This window comes from Petaurus breviceps, unplaced genomic scaffold (assembly GCF_028583685.1).
Source record: "Petaurus breviceps papuanus isolate PSGF00001 unplaced genomic scaffold, PetGlider_PUasm1.0 90881, whole genome shotgun sequence".
In the NCBI taxonomy this organism is placed as follows: Eukaryota; Metazoa; Chordata; class Mammalia; order Diprotodontia; family Petauridae; genus Petaurus; species Petaurus breviceps.
The window spans coordinates 8,278,626-8,300,025 of NW_027187369.1; the positions used below are offsets into that span (position 1 = coordinate 8,278,626).

At 45.5% G+C, this 21,400-nt stretch overlaps 1 protein-coding gene across 14 annotated transcripts in view; it reads right to left on the reverse strand.

Annotated features, from left to right (window-relative positions):
- FRMD7 (FERM domain containing 7) overlaps nucleotides 1-5,003 on the reverse strand; it is a 97,413-nt gene extending 92,410 nt beyond the window's left edge. For all 14 annotated transcript variants that reach the window (XR_011165620.1, XR_011165622.1, XR_011165618.1 and 11 more), the window contains exons 1-2: nucleotides 4,750-5,003; nucleotides 3,643-3,710 (exon numbers count right to left, since the gene is read on the reverse strand). The gene's annotated coding sequence lies outside the window, so the exon portion shown is untranslated. The remainder of the gene's footprint in view (nucleotides 1-3,642; nucleotides 3,711-4,749) is intronic.
- Nucleotides 5,004-21,400: the final 16,397 nt, after the last annotated feature.

Here is a 21,400-nt window from a genome sequence, read left to right on the forward strand (position 1 = left end):
TGAAAAGATTTGTTCTCTGAAGTTTTGATTCAGTCAAAGGGCCATACCAAGGACCTAGGAGGCCACAGGTTCCTCACCCCTGGTTTTAGATGTCTAGAGAACAGTTTTAGATATCCAGCAGGCAGCTGAAGATGTAAGACCAGGAGTCAGGAGAGAGCTTATAAACCCTGACGGATGAGTGTCAACAAGAGGGTGATCGACAGTGCCCAAGGCTACAGAGAGATCAGGAAGGATGAAGAATGAGAAAAGGCCATTTGATGTGCCTGGAGGTCAAGAGAGATGTTATGGTATGTGAGAATGATCATAGGAGCTGGTGCAGGGGCAGGATTCCAAAGTCAGGTGCTCTCCTCTCCAGGGCCATGGCTCCTTCCACGGCCACCATTCCTGGACTCGTGTCCTGGACAGGCATTCGTCCAAAAGGAATTTAGGAAGTGTCTTCAAGGTGCTGGTGAAACAAAGAAAACAGATTCCATGCTGTCAAAATGCTCCCGTGCTACTGAGAGAAAAAACACTTGTACAAATAAGGAAACAGAAAATACACAGGAAGAATTTTCAGGGTCACAGCACTCACAGCTACCGGGATCAGGTCTACTGCAGAGGCAGCACTTTAGCTGAGCTTTGGAGGAAGCTGGGAATTTCACTGGGGCAAAACAGACTAAATATGGGGAGAGAAATTAGGAGACTAGCCTAACAGTGCAGAGAAAAGTGAGGAAGCCTGAAGCAGCTGAATGAGTGAAGATGTAGCATGGAGGTGAAAGGCGACATTTACCCCCATGTTTCCAATCTAAGGTGTTTGAATTCTAGCTCATGATCTTCTCTAGGTGGACAGAGTGCTGGGCCTAGAGTCGGGGAGACTTGGGTGTAAAGCTGACCTCAGACTAGCTGTACAAACCCTGGGCAAGTCACTTAACTTCTGACCGAGGCACGTTCCTCAACTATAAAATGAAGAGACTAACAGTTCCTCCCTCACGAAGTTGTTGGGAGATCATATGAGGTAATTGTAAAAACACTTAGCTCAGTGCCTGAGACAAAGCAGTGTAGCAGCAAGCACCCCAAGCGTCGTCAGGGTTTGCAGCTACCACAGGTTCTTGGATCTGCTTTGTTAAAGGAAAGCAACTCAAAATGGGTTAACAGGCTTACTTTAATCAGTCAGACATATATCGTTTACCTTGTTCAGGAGAAAAGGTCAGCACCCTGGACCTCAAAGTATACAGGCATAATTATCAAGACAGAAACATCAAGTAGACAGATTTCCAAACTGTCCAACCATTACATCCATACCCAGTCAACATCTGGGTTTCCACATTCTGGGTTTTTCAAAGCCGGGGGACTCTCAACAACGGCTTCCCAGAATTCAGATCAAATCACAGAACACTTCTCAAAGTGAGTCCCAAAACAAAGCTACACATCAGGGCTTATATAGCCTTCTCCTGGCTCAGAGAATGTAACAACCTTATTGACCCACTGGCCAATCAAAAAGTATCTACGGAAAAACAAGCCTCCCTCCCCAGGCTTCAGGTGCACTTTAGCCTAGGGGCAGGGAAGATCTTTAAAATTTACATTCTTATTACAAGCAGGTACCTGATAAATGTTTATTTCCTTCCTTAAACATAGCCCTCAACTTTCCCTACTACTGAGGACATCACCATCCTTCCAGTCATGCAGGTTCTCAGCTTTTGGAAGATAACCATTTGCCAGGTGGGTGCAGAGGGGATTTTTTTTTAAGGTACGGTTTGGAATATATTATTGCTAAGGGCTCTTCCAATTCTAAAAAGTCTGGGAAATTCTTCTTTAGAACACAGGCACCCAAATCCTCCCAGTCACACATATTACCTTCTAGCCAGGACCCTACTTTAAGTTCTCACCTGGATTACTGATAAAGCCCAATTAGTCTCCCTGCTTCCCTACTTCAATCCATCTTCCAGTTTCAGAAAGGCACAGTTGGGAATGATCAAAAATCATCAGTGGGGGTGGCCAGGTAGCACAGCCGGATAGAATCCAGGCTCAGACACTTAGCACCCACCCAGAAACACCTGGCTGTGTAACCTTGAGCAAGTTACTTAACTCCAATTGCTTAGGGGCAGCCAGGTGGATCAGCGAGTAAGAGTACCAGCTCCAGTGTCGGGGATGACCTGGGGATCGAATCCAGGCTCAGATACTTAGTACCACACCCAGAAATAACTGGCTGTGTAACCTTGAGCAAATTACTTAACCCTGATTGCTTTAAAAAAAAAATCATCAGTGACTCCCTATTGCCTCTAAAATGAAACACAAACTCTTTAAGCCCAGGATTTAAGGGCCTGAAAGGTCTGGTGCCAGGCTGTCTTTCAAGGTTCATTACCATATGACTGATACTCACATTATCTGGCCAACTAGTTTATGAACTCCCTTCTTCCATGAACTCCCCATTCGTCTCCCACCTCGAGGCAGTTGCCCAGGGCAATTCCCCAGGCTAGAATGTCATCTCTCCTAACCTATGCTTCTTGGAATTCTTAGGTTCCTTCAGACTTCAGACCAGGAGTCACTTTCTTTCCCCAAACTGTACTAATTCTCCATTTGTTAGCACTTTCTCCCTCAAAAGGTTTTGTGTTTGTTTCAGAGTATGTGCTGTATACTCTAGTGAATATAAATTCCTTAAGAACAGGAACTGAGTTCTTCTCATCCTTGTATTCCCAATGCCTAGCAAAGTGCTTGGCACAAATTGAGCGCTAAAAAGAATTTGTTACATGGAATTACATGGAATTTATGGCTATAATGTCAAGAAGTTTTGCTTGCCCCCCCCTAACTGCAATATCCTAGTATGCCAGAAGACGGAGCTCGTGAACTTTCAAATCCAGCAGAAGGGGGGGGCGATACAGCGAAAATGACAATGACTGCAATCTGAAATGAAGCCACACGAGGGAGACAGTGAGACCTTTCCACTTTGCACACGGCCCGAAGGGGATGGACCAAGAAAGAAGGGGGAGTGGTTTAGAGCAGTTGCGTCACAGAAGGGAGGGGGAGCGAAGTTTTTACTTTTTTTTCCCGCTGTTGCTAGGAGACCCTGTTGCCAAGAAACGGAGCTCAGGTCTCTCGCGCCCCTCCTGAGTCGCTTTTTAAAATCGTCACTGTTTCTTTACGGTCGCTTTGCCGCTCTATTTAAATCAGGTTTGGGGATTTTTTTAAAAGAATGAATTTATTTAAATTTGTGGACTATTTTTATCGTGATTTTTATTTGAATCTGTACTTCATTTGGAAATTTTCAAAGTATTCGTATATTTAGGACTTATACTGCAGCAAGGCTGATAAACTTGGTAAATAAAGGTTTTTAATATATATATATATATACTTATATTAAATCAAAACAAGCCTACTATGCTTATAGTAGGAAAACCTAAAGAGAATTAGTGAACAAAGATTCTGATGGGGCCTTGACAGAACAAAACCAAAAAAAAAAAAAAGTGTTAGAATCCTTTAGGCATTTAAATTAATTGCATCGACTCAGACTAGTTATTTGTTTTTAGTTCATTGTAAAGTTCCTTCTATTAATTTGTTTTAAGCCCACAGAAACTTTTAAAGACAGGGAAGATGCAACCTCTAGCATCCATTTCTTATACACCCAGGAAAAATAAACACATGGTAAAAAAAAGTAAAATGTTTCACCTGTCTTTTGTAAGATGCTTCTAATGGCCCTTCTTGCCTCTGACTTCTCCAATCCAGCCTCCACACAGCTAAATAACAATAAAATATATGACAATATAATACAGAAATAAACACATTATAAATAAACATAAAGACAACAATATAAATAAAAATAATAAATAAAACAATCTTCCTAACCATATGAGTCCTCAACTGAAAAATACCTATTGCCTATAGATTAATACATAACTTCATATGCCTGACATTTACTGCCCCCAACAATCTCCCTCCAGACTAACTTTTCAGGTTTGTTGTACATTACTTAACCTTCATAAACTACATCCAGGCAAAGTTATTTGCTGTTCTCTGAACTCTGGATTCTATTTTCCACATTTGTGCATTCCCACAAGCCTTTATTCCAAGGCGGTAATTCGATCCTTCCTCATCTCTACCTGACTCCTTACAGGAACAGCTAATAAAGGCCCACACATGGCAGACCCTGTGCTTCATGCATACACTCCACTAGGAAGAAAGTACATCCAAATACATTAGAGTTCAGTAACAGAGATACAAACAGATACAAAACAACAGATACAAAACAAACAGATACAAAACAATAAGTAGATACAAAATAACTTGGGGATTGGAGGAAATCAGGAAAGGACTTTCATTCATAGCATTCAGTGATCGGTCTGCTGAGCTGTGAAGGGAGCTCTGCTTCCCAAAAGGGAACGTGCACCCCAAGCATGTGAGACTGTCCGAGCAAAAGTATGGTGATGGAAGATGATCGATTCACCGATCGGGAAACAGAGGGGTCCTTTAAAACCATCTAGTCCAATTACAGAGAAGGGACGAGGGCGATCCGGGCGTAAGGAGCACTCAAAAACCCCGCAAGAAAGTGGGGGGGGGGACGGGGGTAGGGGAGCATGGCAAGAAGGCGGGGCATGGCGTAAGAACAAAGCGAATGGCGAATTTTTCGGGGGGCTTAGGCAATCTGGAAAACACCAGAATCTCTGGCAGCACCACAGATTCTGGGGCCTGGGGAGGCGACGGGGGTAGAGGGAAGCACCCGGGAGAGGAAGGAAGCAGGGCTAGGCCGGGCTGCGAGCTGGCTTGGCGGGCCTTTACCTGGGCTGCGAGCTGGCCTGGCGGGCCTTTACCTTCGCTGCTCCCCGAAAGGCCTCTAGGCTGGCTTCTCGGGTGCTGCTGCTGTTCTAGGGATCCAACGAGGCGGAGGCATGGCGGGGTGGGAGCTACGCGAAGGCTTGGGGGCCCGCGGACAAAGCGAACTGCGTAGCTAGAGGCTGGCGGACCTCGCCCTGCGAGCCGAGCCAAGCTGTGTGCGTGCCGTGCCAAGCTGTGTGCGTGCCGTGCGTACTGTGCGTGCCTGGGTGTCTGCCAGCCTGGGCTAGGAGGCGGGTGGGGCCCTGGGGAGAGAGGGTGCCGAGCCAGTGCCTGCGCACCAGGCGGCCTCAGGGAGCCAGCGGGGAGCGTGTACCTCTGCATGTGCCTTAACTAAGGTGGCCCCAGTCCTTGCTTCCTATGGGACCCCCATCTCTTGCTGCGATGCCTTGTGCAGACCGCCCACCCTCAAACTGTTGAAGGCCGCCCACAAGCTGGCCGGGCCCGGAGTGGGGAGAGAGCGGGAGACACTGGAAGGTGTGGGATTCGCTGCAGAAGCTTAGGGCTTTCTTCCCTCTGGCCTGCCCCTAGGGTCCGGGTTTGGAGGGGGACAATAATCTTCACACCATACCTCGCCTACACCTACAGCCAAGTGAACCAGGCTGCTCACTGGGTAGCAGAATCGCCTTTGAGCTTGCTTTCCCCTAGGTTTCCCACCCAGAAAAACTTTTCCGTGAAATCCACATGTAATGTTTATTAATAATACTCCTGGGACGTCCCCCCCTCCCCCCCATGAGAAATAGTGAATAAAACTGAATTGTTTCCTATCTTTGGAAAACGCAGGTCTGTTTTTCTCAGTTACTACATCCTAAAAAGTCACACAAATAGGAACGGTACTCCCCCAAATTAAAGCCAAAGTGCAGAAAATCAACTAAAAGTGGGGGGAAGGGTTGGGGTCTCGAAGGAGGAGGTCCAAACCCATGTGGTTTCTAAAACTACATGGTCATTACTTCTGGGCCAGGTGTAGGAAGAATAAGGCACAGGAAGAGATGGAAAGATAGAAGGTTAAGATCAGATGGAGGAACTTCAACGATCAAGGATTTTACCATCCCTGTGTCACGTTGTGTTTAATAGGTGGGGCAGGAATCCAGGTAGAGATGTCCTGTAGGCTGTAGCCGACATGGAAACAGCATGAGGCTAGATATGCAAATTGGGAAGTTAGCCGCATAGAGATAGTACTAGAACTTGCAGGGGATGTAGGTGTTAAAGAGGTGTGAAAGAAGAGTCGAGGCCTTTGGCTAGGATTGAAAGGGGCTTCACAAAAGAATTAGACAAACCAGTCAATTTTGTCAGGATTGGGGGCTCTGTGTGTGTGTGTGTGTCTCTCTGTCTCTGTCTCTCTGTTTCTGTCTCTATCTCTGTCTCTTTCTATCTCTATCTCTGTCTCTGTCTCTCTCTTTGTCTCTCTGTCTCTGTCTCTGTCTCTCTTTAAGTGAAGGGAAAATCCAGAAAGGAAGTTTGCATAACTGAAGAGACACTAAGGAGTAGGAGGGACAGCCAAGGAAGGGTATTCAGGACACCCATGATAATTTCCTCCTTTACACAGGAGTCAATACTGATACCTCCAAGCTGAAGCAGCTCATCAAGCCTATCACCAGGGCTAGGACTGACACCTCACAAGCAGGACAGGGAAAATTTCTATTTAGGAAAATTATGGGGGTATCTCAGATATAACAGTCTTCAGATCATGGCAGGAAAAGACAGAGTTGTTAGTCTAGTGAGAGACTGCTCCCAGGACTTGGATCTGCTTCTTTACCTTCTCTACCCTCCAGTTCCTCCATCCCTCACTGTTCATGTCAGGTTATTTCTCCTATCATGGATCTCTTTATTCCCTTCCCAACCTTAACCTGACCTGCTCACCTCTGCCTTTTAGAAATCTTTAAGGCTCAGCCTTGGTACTATCTCCTACCCTTCATATTTCCTGATTCCTCCCTCAAATAACTGTTTATGTATCAGAGAATATGTTTTCCCCAGTAGAATGCCAACCCCTAGAGAACAAGGATTTTGTTTTTGCCTTTGTATCCCCAATACCTTAGCATATAGTTGGAACTTAACAAAATGCTTGTTCCTTTGATTTTTTTTTAGTTTATGGATATAATATGAAAAATAGTAAGCTGGCTTGGTTGAAACGGTGTTGGACTTGAAGTCAGGAAGACCTGAATTTGAATACTGCCTCAATTTCCCTTTTAGCTGTGTGACTCAGTACAAGGCACTTAACTGCTCTCAGCTTCATCTGTAAAAGGAAATGACAATAATACTTACATTACAGTGTTGTTGTGAGGACAAAACTAATTAAATGATATATGTAAAGTACTTTGCCACCCTTAAAACGCTATGTAAACATTATCTGTTATTTTGATACTACCTTTTCACCTGCAATGTCCCAAAATGGTCACAAGAGGGAGACAGAGACCAGAAAATGAGGTATATACGCCGTTTTAAAAAATTGGCTGCGATGCTGGTGTTGGTCGGGGTCCTCAGAGGCGCTGCAGCCCAAATGTTTACGTTACGGTTGCACGTGCGCAGAACGGGGGCGCTTTTGTTTCTTTCCCTTATTTATATGCACGGGGGCCCATGGGACGATGAAACTTCTAATTGTCCCAATCTTGGTTTTTTAACTTTGGGGTGAGAACTTCATTGGAGGAAAATGCTCGAGCCTCGGACCCACCGAGGGGAGGGGATATTGGTGTAGGACTCGGGCCCACCGGGAGCACTGCTAAACTTAGAGCGGACCCTCCCCAGGGAAAGTGGGCTGGCTTCGTTGGGTCCTGACCTGGCCCTTAGGAGCTGATTTGTATTGTTGCAAATCGGTTTTGTTTCCAGAAGTAGCAGCCAAAAAGGCCACTGTGATCACAGGAGGAACAGTGAAGAATGGAGAGGGGAGGCCAGATGGGCAGTTGGAGGGACAGAAAGAAAAGGAGGCTTTTAGGAATTCACATTAACTTTAATGTAAGAGAAAAAAATCACGGAACATATGGTTTTACTGAGGATGGAAGAGCTGTGCTTTTCTGGAGTTTAAGATGACTTGGGAGGCCACTTCTGCCCAGCCATGGGCCACCTGTTCTTCTTTTTTCATTCAGGGCTCACACCACACACCCCTTCTCTCTCCCCCACTTCAGGATCCTAGGCTTCCATATAATGGATCTGTTTCCAATTCATTTCTCTTTGCTCCTGCCCCAACCCCAGAGACGCCCCCCTCCCCCAAAGTTCACATCTAGATTTCCCCCAGAGAGTACCATGGTCCTCAGTGCTCTAAGAGGCTCTCAGTGTATAAATGGGCATCTGGTAGAAGACATCCTTTATTTCACCCACCACCCCCAAACAAGCCGCAGCAAAGGACTGACAGGGGCCCATGAACAAAGAAACATCAAACAAATAATCTTGCAGGGTCCCCAGCACTGAAAACGGGGGCTGAAATGTGGCAAGCACTTAATGTTTCTTCATTTGAATAAAATTGAAGTGATAGCACCATTACAAGTAGTCCAGTCCCTCAATGACTGGCCTGGACCATTGCAACAGGCTTCTACCTCTATCCCCACCCAAATTAGTTGCCACGGTGCTTTTTTCCAAAGTGAAAGTGTGGGCACTTCATCCAATAAGCCACCATCGAAAATCCGGTTTGGCCTTCATTCACTTCCTCAAACAGGCCCGATTGGCCCTCAGGCTCCTCTCTAATCCTACTAGAAGGTGGAAGGGTCGATCTGCATGCATGTGGGCAGTTTCTCATGGAGAAGCCAGCTTGGCTCCTCCCCCAGCCCCACTCCCACCCCAACCCTCAGTTTTCCCAGATTCTTTCAAAACCTCCAATATGATCTTCTCCAGGCCTTCCCCTCTTCCATTACCCTCCATTTACTTCATAGAGCTTATACCTACCTACTTACTTATGTCTCTCCAGTCTGAATGTTGCTGGTTTTGTCTTTCTTGTTTTTGCTTAGCACAGGGCCTGACACAGTAAGGACCACAGACCTGGAGTTTATAATCATTTAGCAGCAATACCCAAAGGAAAAAGAGAAAAAAAAATCGTCTGTTACCTTTTAGCCACAAGATCAAAAGACCTAAGGACATGTTACTTCGTTGTATTAAAGCCAGGAAGCTGGAAGGCAGGTTAATGTGGATCTTGTTTTTGCAGTATTGATGAAGGCTAGAAACAAAGAGGGTAGTTGGTACCACTTCAGAGGGGGAAAGAAACCATCAAGACTGAAGACAGACATTTTCTGGAGGTCCAGACAATTTTGAATAAGTAAGCTCCAATTCAGTTTCTCTTCTTTTTCCACATCCTCTTTCTGTAATTTCATCAGCTCCCAAGGGCTCTTGTATCATCCTTGGACAGATGTCTCTTCAATCTGCCAGAGACCACAAAGCTAGAAGGTACCTCAAGGGCCATCTAGTAGACTCTCTCATTTTACAGATGGGCAAACTGAGGTCCAGAGACATTAAATGACATGCCTCAGGTCGAAAAGAGCTGGGTTTCAAATCTTAAATCTTCTGATTCCAAATCCCTCCCTCAGTCCTCCCTAAATCACACTGTTTTCTATCTGCCTCCATTTTTGAAAAAAAGTTTTGAGAGTGAAATAGCGTATGTAGTCACATTTTAGTTGTGAGGTAAGTGGGAACTATTGGGGGCCCTGGGTCTATCCACCTATCCTTCCTCAGACAGCTTACAAATATATGCCTTCAGTCATAAGGAGGGCTGGATGAAAATGTACACAATTGCAGCCTATGCAAGTATCTCCCCATTGCTATCTTCCTGTATACACTCAACAGCCTTCAAATACCTGGTCCCTCTTTTCAACCAGCAACATTTTGTAAAGGAAGAAGGCCAAAGCATACTCTGAAGATAACAAATTGGTTCACATGCCAAGGGCATCTAGAAGACCCGCTGGTTTTTTTTTAAGCTTCAAATTATTATTTAAATTAGGAAAGCTGAAGCTTAGAACTGGGTCACTTGGCCACTCTCTTGGTTCTTCCCCAGTTGGAGGTACCATAATGGCCAGCATTTGCTTAGATCTGCAATTAGGCTCCACACTTTCAAGCTTAAGTACATTTGTGGTCCTGGCCTTTGGGGGGGGCAAACATGGGGGGGCTTTGTTTGACTACCCTTGCCACCCCATGTCCAGTCATGGTGCCTTGTTTTCCTGAGGGGAGAGGGAATCCTTGCTCTTTTTGTACCAGGTTCTTTTGTGAGGCCAGGCCTTGCTGCCACTTTATGTAGCAAGGTCTTTGGGTTTGGGGAAGTTTACCACATGGGCACCATTATTGTCAGATTGAAAAGAGGTCAAGAGAAGTCATTTTTCTGGATGACACGACATAGAGGAAGTTGGTATGGGGGCTTCAAGTAGTAGGTGATCATGACTGGAAAGGAAGAACTGAATTTGTTTCACATTCTCTTATTCAATTCAATAAACAGTTACTAAACTCTAAAATGGTACTGTATTAGGCACTGAGATTACCAAGATTTCAAATGGCATGTTCCCTGTCCTTGAGGCAGGAAGGCACAACAGATAAGAGGACTGGGCCAGAAGGCAGGAAGGGTTTGTTCCCATGGTAACCTGGGTTGGCCTTTTGATGGCTATCTGCCCCAGATATTAACTAGCTGTGTGATCTGAGTAAGTCCCCCAAACTCTCAGGGTTTGTTTTTTCATTTGTTAAATGGGGATAATGCTAATGTTTACATCTACCTCAAAAGACTGTGAGAGTCAAAAGAGAAAATTAAAGCATTCTGAAAATGCTAAAGCATATGCCAAATATTAATGGGGGAGAGAGGGGTCTAAATTATAATAGAAGGGAAGGGCAAAAGAGATCACTGAAGATGTTCAAAGAATATTTGCAAAGAGGGAAAACAATTTCAACTTGGGAAGAGAGAAATCAGATAAGTTTTCTCTCTTACCTGTAAGTATTTGGACATGGTAGGCCCTTCCCCATGCCTAACATGCCCTCCCTCTGTCTCTTAGGATGCTAAGCTTGCTTCAAGGCTCAGCTGAGGGGCTGCTTTCCAGCCTTTTGCTTTCCTGATTGCACCAGAAGGCTACTAGCTAGTACTCTCTCCTTCCTCAAACAAGCTTGTGTTAACTTATCTGTGTACATTTGCCTATCCTCCAGTGGAATGCAAAAGGGGCTGTGTTGTTCTAGTCTATTTATGCTCAGCCCTCCACCTAACATCATCCAGTAGGCTTGATTAAGCACAACAGGCCTGTAAAACATATTTGCTCCATTGTATTCTTTTTGTGGCTATGATAAGGGAAATACAGAGCCTGGCTTGTAGTGGCTTCAGCTGTACTATACTAAGAAGCCTTAAGGGTGTGTCAGAGACCACGGAATGGGAGAAGCAGGCAGGCAATTCAGCTGCAACGCAAACAGAGACCTCAGAGGCGCTGTTGTCAAGCCTCCATGTTACAGACCGGCACAGGCCTGAGCAGGCTGAGCTGGAAAGGAAAATGGAGGCCAGGACTGCCACGTCACTGTTGCTGCAGAAAGGGAGGGGAGGGGGAGAGGGAGAGAGGTCTCTGTTTGTTTCTTTGCTGCTGGGGGAGGGAGAGAAGAGAACAAGACAAACAAAGGAGGCCCCCAGCTGCTCCCCCTCACTAGGCTATTTGCTGATTTAGGACTTAAGTGTAATCTTTTTCAAAAAAAAAAAGGGGGGGGGAGCTATTTGGGTTATTGCCCCCGTTTCAGGGCTGTTCTTACCCTTGATTTCAATTTGTATTCAGGCCTAAAGTGGAAACTTTGAAACCCCTGGCACATTTCCAGTGGATTTTGTGGAGAGGGTACAAGGATTTATTCTATCTTACCTTTTCTTGTTTTCCTGAAAACCTTGATTTCTGTCAGCCCATTGCAAATAAAATGTTTAAATGTGTTTGTATCAGAAAAGAAGAAAAAGTTCATTGTGTCCAAAGGAGGAAAAGAGAATGGATGGAAAGGAGAGCCATAGACACTTGGAGGGAGGGACAGAAAGAAATACTTTTAGTACCGAAACGAATTCATTTCAATCACACTGAGTAGGTATAGCAGTGTCTATAGGGATTCAATGTAAATTGTCTTCTAAAACATTTATTTTTTCTTAATCAAAAGAAATAGGTGAAGACTAATTTCCTGGAGGTTAAGAATTTAAGAGGTAGACTTGGTCTAGCTCTGTCCTGGGCCCTCTTGTCCTTCCATAAATCAGCTGTCTTGGGTTCAGATATCATCTTGGCAAATACCTCTAAATCTACAAATTCAGCCCTAATGTCCTTCCTAAATGGAAATCTTTTCTTGCCACCTGGGTATCCTCATAGGCATCTCCAATTCAGCAGGTCCACAAAAAGCCTCATTACCCTCCCCCTCCTACCAAACTTCCATATTTCCAGTGGGGGACCACCAGGCTTCCTGTAACTCAGCTATTCCTTGCATCGATATGCATGAGGACCCCACCCACATAAGTTAGGACAGCTGACACAATGGTTGCAGTTGAGTCCCATCTTCTTGCTTTTGCACTGGCTGCCCTGTCCTTCTTGTCTCCACCTCCTTGAACCCCTCTGCCTTTTCTAATTGCCCCAACTGCCAGTGAATGGCCTCCTCCCTCCTAAGCTACCTTAGTACTTCTCTACCTACTTGTTTCTCCCCAGTGAGCTCCTCAAGGTAGCAATTGTAGCATTTTTCATTTAGCACAATGCTTGGCACATAGTGGGTGTTTAATAAATGTTAACTGATTGATTTGTAATCCCAGAGCCTCACAAAATGCCACGCCCATTCTAGGTACTTAATAAATGCTTGCTAATTGATGGATTGAACGGATGAAAAAAACTAAGGTATACAAATACAATAAAATATTACTTCAGAGCAAAAAAATGATCAATGTGAGGAACATGGGAACATTTGTATGAATTAATACAGTAAAGTAAGCATAGCCCAAACAATACACAATTCCAGCCACGTAAATCAACAGCTCATTACAAAGGAGGAAACTCTGAGAAATCGAAAAAAAAAAAAAAAAACAGAAACAACGCAGGCTGTGGAAAAGAGAGAATGAACCAGACCTCTTCCCTCATGGTCACTATAGGAGAGAATATTGTCTCCGATTGTCAGGCACCGTCTCTGTGGCTTTTGCTTAATTGCTTTTTCTTTGTCAAAAGGGAGCATGCAGTTGAGAGAGTGGATACTGAAATGACAATAGGCATCCATCAAATGTTGGGGGCTTTACAATATATTTTTTAAAGGGAAAAAAAAAAGCAAAGCTAGATTGGTTTTAATGATCTCTTAGCAGCAATATTCCAAGAGGCCTGCAGATGGCAATATTGCAACGTCATATGAAAGTCAGCTCCCCAGGGGGCGGCTGGAGCCCCATCACATGGCTGCAGTGGTGACTCATGCTGCAACCAGTGTCTGAGCTGCTGCTTAAAAAGGGGCAAAGAGACTAATCAAGATGGTGAAGACAAGAATTTTCAGACCCAGGAAATAATTTAAATGTGGGTTACTTCTGTCCTGGCTCTCTTCTATTTCTCTCCACATACTTTGTCTCTCAATGATTTCATCAGTTCCCATAGCTTCAAGTACCATATCTATGCAGATGAGTCACCAATCAACCTTTAGCCCTCTCAGAATCTCCATTCCCACATCGTCAGGAGCTTATTTGCCAGATATCTCCTCCAGGATATCTTAAGGCATCTCAAATTCAGCAAAACCAAACTCAATCGGCTCTCTCCTCCCCCCCCCCAAATTTCCCTTCAAAAACTCTACCTTTCAGCCAAACTGGCCTAATAGTTAGCCTCAAAGTGGACTCCATCATTTCTCTCCCCCCACAATTCCTTCCCCCCTTCACTGCTCCATCTCAGAATCCCTTTCTTCTTTTAAGGCTCAGCTCCAATTTCTCCCCTGGTCTAGCAGCCCCCTCTACCCACCCAGTTGTTAATCTACTCTCCCCCCTCCCCAGTTACTTTCTATTTTTTTTATCTGTGTACTTACTGAGATGGAGAGTGACAAATACTGAGCTGAGTACCCCCTCTCTCCAAGCAGTTTAACCCAGCAGGTCTCCCAGGGAGATACTAGGTACACATGATAAAAGACTGAGTATCTCACTTTGAGGGAGCGTGCTGGACAGGGGAACTTTGCAGTGTATGTGATGGCCAAACAACCACTTATCTCTGTTGGAAATGCAGCCACAGACCTTTGAGGGTAAAGACGGAAGCCAGTGTTTCCAGTGTCTTCCCTCCTTTCCCATCCCCCATCATTTTCTTCCTTGTAATATAATTATCTGCATATGTCATCTCCCTCCCCCACTCCAATGCCACAGACACCTACAGTAAAAACGTGGCCTCTGCGGGCACGGACCCTGTCATTTTTTATCTTCCATCTCCACCGCCTACCGGGCTGCCTGACACTGAGTAGGCGCTTAATAAATGTCTGTCTAATTAAATTCATGGTGAGGATTTGGAGAAAACAGCCTGGGGTTTGGGCTTTTAGCGACACTATTCTAAAAGGACACTAGATGGCAATGTGTTTCTATAGCATTAAAACAAAGAAAAAGGCAAAACCCGGCCTGTTTTTAACTCTGGGTGTGCCAGGCAAGCTGTGATACAAGCTGTCCCTGGGACTAACTTGCCAGCCACCAGGCACTCACTGAGGCCAGGGGGAAAAACCCCTTTTTCGTGTCCTGGACCCCTTTTAAAGTGAGAGAAGACCAATGGACCCCTTCTCATAATGAAGTCTCAAATGCGTAAGATAAAATGCCAAGGATTACAAAGCAAACCAATTATACTGAAATAATGATCCAAACAGCTCCACAGCAAGTTCACAGACCCCAGGTTATGAACTCCTGACCCAGGCTGTTCCCCTTGCCTGGGATGAACTCCCTGTTCTCATTTCGGTTCAGGTGCTATCAAGTCCCCAATGTCTCAACTGTCCCTTCTAAAATTATTATCTTGAATCTTACTTAGATCACTGAGTCACAGTAATCACAGCTCTAGGGCTGGGAGGGACCTCAGAGGCCATCTAGTACAACCCCCTCACTTTTCAGAGAAGGAAACTGAGGCCCAGAGACCAAAAGGGACTTGTCCAAGGCAACAGATAGAAAGGGCAGAGCTAGTATTCAAATGTTCCTAGAAGGGCTTTTACATAATTCCTACAGAGAAGTCTGCTCTAAGGAGATCTCCCTTTTCATTCCAAATCCTAGGATCTGGAAACTTCTTGGAGAGGATGCATGAACAGATATAGGTAAGACTCACAGCTTGAGAACGTATACTGGGGTATTGACTTGCACTTATGGAGGGGTCAAGAGATCAAGGATCCATCCAATTATGAGTGCTAGACTGGAAGGCAGGAGACCTGAAAATTGAATCCTGGCTCTACCTATGTGAACCTAAATCACTCCATACCTCTTGGTCTCAATTTCCCCATCTGAAAGATGATGGGATTGGACTAGATAATGTCCACAATCCCTTGTAGCTCTAGAACAATGATTCCATAACCTTAAAGTAGGTAGTCCAGAATTTGAATTGAAAGCATTAAGCCACAGGAAAGGGGGAAATTAGCCAACATGCATTTATTAAGCACCTACTATATCATCCTGCCCTCAAGGAACTGAAAGTGTAACAGAGACAGGATGCCAATAATCATATACATACAGGATATATGCAATGTAAGTAGCAGATAATCTCAAAGGAAAGAACTTAACACTTGAGGGGGACTGAGAAGGGTGGGATTTTACCTGAGAAGGAAACCAAGAGCCTAAGAGAAAAAGCATTCCAGGCATGGGAGGCAGCCAGGGAAACATAAGAGTACATAGAGGAGAATGACACATAACATTGGAAGGGCTTTAAGGTAGAAAGGGCTTTAAAGCTAAATAGGGGATTTCATAGTAAATACTGGAGGTCTGAAAGGAGCCCTGGGAGTTTACTGAGTAGGAGGTAGGATGATAGCATGGTCAGATAGCTTGAGGAAGCTAACTTTGGCAGCTGAGTGGAGGATGGGCTGGAGCAGGCAGAGATTTGAGGCAGGCACAACCCAATAGCAGGCTACTGACATAGTCCAGGCCTCAGGTGATGAAAGCCTGCACCAGAGTGGTGGCAATGCTGGAGGCGAGAAGGAGGTGGCATAAGAGAGATATTTCAAAGGTAGAACAGATTTGACAAAAGATTAGACATGGGGGAGAGAGGGAAGGGGGGGAAGAGAGAGAGACAGAGAGACAGAGAAACAGAGAGAGAGAGAGAGAGAGAGAGAGAGAGAGAGAGTACAAGGAGTTGAGGAGAGCACCTAGGTTATGATCCAGAGTGACTGGGAAGATGGTGTTACCCTCAACAGTAACATGGAAATTGGGAAGAGGGCAGGGTTTGGGGAAAAAGATAGCAAGTTCAATGTTGGCATGCTAATTTTAAGATGTTTGGAGGATATCCAGTTTGAGATGTCCAACAGGCAGCTTGAGATGACAGATCAGAAGTCAGGAGAAAGGTTAAGACTGAGGATACAAATTCAGGCAAAAACAGACAATCTCTGCCATCGAAGAGGTTACATTCTAATACAGATAACACATAAAAGGAAGTGGGAAAGGAGAGGGGGGAAGTTGGAGGGGACGACAGCAAAGTCCAGAATGTCAGAAGCAGGGTCAGCAGAGGAATGAAGGATGGCTAGCCTGGGTCTTTCCTCTAACTGTAGCTTCTAGAAGGAACTCATAAATGGGAGAAGGGCCCTGCAGAGGCAGAGGGAGTTTCCACAGTAAGAAGGTCAGAGGGGATTAGAGAACTTTCAGGGTGAAAAGATAGTTAAGACACAGTAGGGAAATATGGAGGGTCAGAAGCACAGTTGGGAGTGGCCGAAAGGATGATTGGCCTGAGATTTTCCCTAAAAGGAAGCTTCCAAAAGAATTCTCCAATGGGAGAAGGGGATTGAAGGGATAGAGAGAGGTTCCTTGGTGAGAAGGTTACAGGAGTAAGGGAAGTGAGAGTGAGAAAGTAGATGACACATGGTGGTGAAATCCAAAGTTCAGAAACTGAGCTAGGAGAAGAATGATGGGTGGCTAGTCCAGGCCCTCCCTCAAAATGGAGCTTCCATAAAGAACTCATAGAGATGATAACTCAATCCAAGGAAGCCGAAGAGATCACCAAGAGAAATAGTATGGAGGGAGACAAGGAAAGGGCCCAAGGCAGGCCCTTGTGAATGTGACCTGGATGAAGATCCAGCAAAGGGCTCCAGAAAGACCAGTCAGACAATGAGAAGGACTAGAAGAGATCAGTGTCATGAAAACCTGGAGACAGATTCTCAAGGAAGAAAAGGTGTTCAAGAGTGTCAGAGGTTGTTGAGAAATCAAGAAAACTGAGGACTGAGAGAAAGCCAGTAGGTCTGGAAAATCAAAGATCAATGGTAACTTTGGAGGGAGTAGTTTTGGTCAAATAATTAGGGTAGAAGCCAGACTGCAGAGTTAAGAAGAGGGTGAGAGGAAGTAACATAGAGATACCAACTGGAGACAGCTTTCTCAGGGAGTTTAGCTACAAACGGGAGGAAAGATATAAGATGATTATCTAACAGGGATGGATGGATCAAGTGAGGGTTTTTTGAGGATACAGGAGACATGAGCATATTTGTAGGCAGTAGAGAAACAGCCAGTATACAGGGAGTGACTGAAGATTAGTGCAAGAGTGGGGATGAGAGAGGGGGCAATCTGCTGGAAAAGATGGGATGGAATGGAATCAGGTTAGAGCAATCAATTCACAGGTGTGGCATCAAGTGCCTACTAAGTGCCAGGCACTGTGCTTAAAAAGACAAATTAAAACAGTCCCTACCCTTAACTGTCTTACATTCTAAAGAGGGAGACAAACTGTACTGTACAGAGACACACACACACACATATACACACACACAAAGTAGCCTTGGGAGTAGCTCGGGAGACAAGAAAAGGCATCCTGTAGTAGGTGACTCTTGGAGAGGATGCATGAGCAGATATAGGTAAGACTCACAGCTTGAGAAAGTATACTGGGGTGCTGACTTGCACTTATGGAAGGGTTAAGAGATCAAGGACCCATCCAATTATGAGTGCTAGACTGGAAGCCAGGAGACCTGAAATTGAATCCTGGCTGAGTCTTGAAGCAAAACATGGATTACAAGGGGAGCAGGTAAGGAAGCACATTCCAGGCACAAGAGACAGTCAATACAAAGGCACAGAAGTTGGGGATGGTTTGGCATCTGTGAGGAACACCAAGAAGGCCAATTTGCCCATGAAGGGAAGCAATATGTAACATGTCTGGAAAAACAAGTAGGGAACCAGGTAGCGAAAAGCTCTGTAAATCAAACAGCAGTGCTTACATTTGATCTGGAAGTGATAGGAAGACATAGAAGTTTATTAAGTTGGAGAGGAGGAATGTAGCCATATCTATACTTTAGGAAGATCATTTTGGCAGCTGCATGGGGGGGGGATAGAGTGGAGTAGGAAAAGGTTTGAGGGAAGGTTATTTTAACAAGAGGTGACAAGGGACCTTAACTAGGGTAGTAGCCTTGAGAGAAGGGGACACTTAAGAGATGTTACATACACCCTCCCTCCAGTTGTCTCAATGACAACTATGATGTTGTACATGAGATCTTGGTGTAGTATCTCCCAGAGCTACCAGCTCCTAGTCAACTTTCTGGAGTGGGCCCAATTTCCTAACCCTAAACACTGCCCCTCTGGGGCCACACTGCCCCTCTGAGGTCATACTGCCCCAGAGCACTTTATCATTCATTCCTTCTCTCTCTAGATGAAAGGAATGGAGTCACCCACTTTAATGAGTGTGACATCAGAATCCAGGACTGGTTTTGTAGTCTCAGTACAACTCTGATGCCCCAAGGAATGAGAAAGAACTTCAGAAGTGACCTCTGGGACCCCAAGGCAGCAGAAGGACTCACTTGGCAGTCATGTAACATCTGGACACGAACTTGATGGGAAGAGTTGGATGGGAAGGGAGGATGTAGGAATTGGGCTAAGCTATGAGTCTACCTTCCCCAGAGAAGGACTGGTGTGTGTGTGTGTGTGTGCGCACGCGCGTGTGCGCACACACAAATATATATGGGATAAATCTGTTCATTAAGGCTGTCACAAATGTGATACTGGACAGCTCCTCTGTCTGCTCTGCAGCCACATTCCCTTTAAACAGCTGACATTTAAGCCATACTTGAAGCACTTTTTTTTTGGGGGGGGTGTCAGGGTGAACACCAAGATGGAGGAACTCAGGATTATGTTTATGTTATGTTTAAACTCAGGTGTTAAAGACTAACAACTGCTCTCCCACATCCTTTGTAGAAGACCTTGGGCTGTGGAGGCAATCAGCATGAGGACCAGAGACTCCAGAGACTCTAGTGCCAAGAAGGCTGGCAAACCAGGGAGGCCGACAAAAACAAAGGCCTCAGTGAAATCAGGAAACCATTAAATTGGAAGCACTTGTAAGTGGAGGAAAGGCAGAGGCTGAGGGCACTGCAGAAGCTCCCAGGAATGAGTGCCAGCATGGGGGTGGGTGGAGATCAGACTTTGGAATCCTGCATTTGATTTTGTCTTCAGCTTTCCCAAAGAGATATTTACTTTTGCAGATTCAGTGAGGACAAAAGTACAAACGTTTCCCCAACACTTCAGGGACATATTCCCCCACCATCTCCTCTGGGGAAAGTAGACTCCTAACCGGCAGCCCTTGATGAGCTCTGGCCCCAAGGGGCAGAAGGCCAGCTTTCAGTCTTTTCCCTTCTATTGGACCGTGAGTTTCCCAAAGGCAGGGCTTGTCTTTTGCCAATTTTTGTATCCCCATCACTTAGCACATAGTAGGTGCTTAATAAATGTAAAATCCATCTGGTCTTTGCCATGATGGTAGCCAGAGTCCTCTGAGCATTTCCTGTGAAGATCAGAGTGGAGAACACAAGGCTGGATTTGAGCCCGTCCCTCTAGTACTATGGGAGAGGCAGCTCAGGCCAGAGCCACATTTGAAGGTGAGAAGGTTGAAGAGAGATTCTGAGGCCATTTCCTGCAGGTATACACCTGGGATAGGAAGATTAGCACACTCACAGGATCTTTGGCCATCAGGAGGCATGGCTGTTAGCTGGTTCAGAGCAGGGTGGGCAGAACAGAGGAAAGGCTCTCACAGCCAGCTGCAGGCCTCTAAAACTACTGTCTCATTCTGACAAGGACCAAGCCACTGGAAGGGCAAAGACTAGGCCAGATTTGGGGAATAAAGGCCTTAAGCTCTGTAGGCCCACCTCAAACCTAGGCAGCACTAAATGGGACCTGGAGGGCAAAGGGTAGGGGCAGGTACTGTTTTGGCCTCCTTCCCTTTAAACCTAAGGCTGCTCTGCCTCCTTTGTGACTTGTTTTGGAACAGCCTGCACCACCTCCCAGGAACACTCACATTCCTGTGCCCACTCAGGATTGAAAGAAGCCCTTCTTCCTGCCTGTGTCTATTTACTCTATTCCTGACTGTGGCCCAGTGAGAAAGGGGATCCTGGAGAGAGGAGCTGTAAAGAAAGGGGATGGATGGGAATTATTGGGCCACACCAAGAACATAGATCCTGAAATGATTCCCCAGAGCTTGGCTTGGGCTGAGGCCCATTTCTTCATTCAGAAGAGGAAGGCCATTCAGCTGGGCATGGTGGCAAGGGCAGAAGCCCCACTTTACACTCTCATCAAATAGGAAGGTGGCCACCACAAGCCACTGGGGCACACTTCATTCTAGTCCTATTCTCTTTCGGATCGGAGCATGACCTGTTGGGTCATTCTGCCCCCAGAGAAGGAGATGGCCACAAGGTAACAGCTTTCTCAGGGAGTTTAGCTACAAATGGGAGGAAAGATATAAGATGATTATCTAACAGGGATGGATGGATCAAGTGAGGGTTTTTTGAGGATACAGGAGACATGAGCATAGATCCTGAAATAACTGAAGTTCTTAGAGAAAGGTCAGCACTCCATCCTGAGGAATGCTGACAGAACCATTGGTACTGAACTAGTCACTAACACATAAGCTGGGACTGAAGATGACAACAACATTAAGTGGAGCTGAGCTCAGCTCTGCCTTCCTTCTCTCATCAGTATCTTATTGGCCTGAGTAGGAAAAGCTTAAGATGAAGAAATGAAAAGCAATCCTTAAGCCCTGCCATCTCCAACAGGGTGTGCTGGGCCTGAGGGCTCTGGGAGTCCCATGGAACAATACAGTGGATATGAATGGGAGAGCAGAACTGGCAGCACCCTGTCATTGTTCAGATTAAGATTGGGTCCTGGCATGTGTACCTACAGATTTTTTGGGGGGGGAGACAGATGGGAAAAGGAAAAGGGAGAAAGAGAGAGGAAGGGAGAGAAACAGAGGGAGACAAAATGAAGAGTGAAAGGAGGAAGGAGGTAAGAGGGACAGGAGACATAGAAAGGGAGAGAGGAGAGGGTGAAGACGGGGAAAAGAGAGAGAAACAGAGAGAGCAAAGAGGAGACAACAAAATGGAAGACAGAAGGAGACAGGGGTGAGTGAGGTAGAGAAGGCAACTGGGAAAGAGCGAGGGAATGATGGGAAGGGGGTGAGGAAGGAAGGGGTGAGAGGGGAGAGAGACTGAGGGAGAAAGAGTGAGGGGGAGAGACAGTTGGGGGTAAGTTTGAGGGGGAAGGAAAAAAGGAAGAAAAAAAAGGGGTGACAGA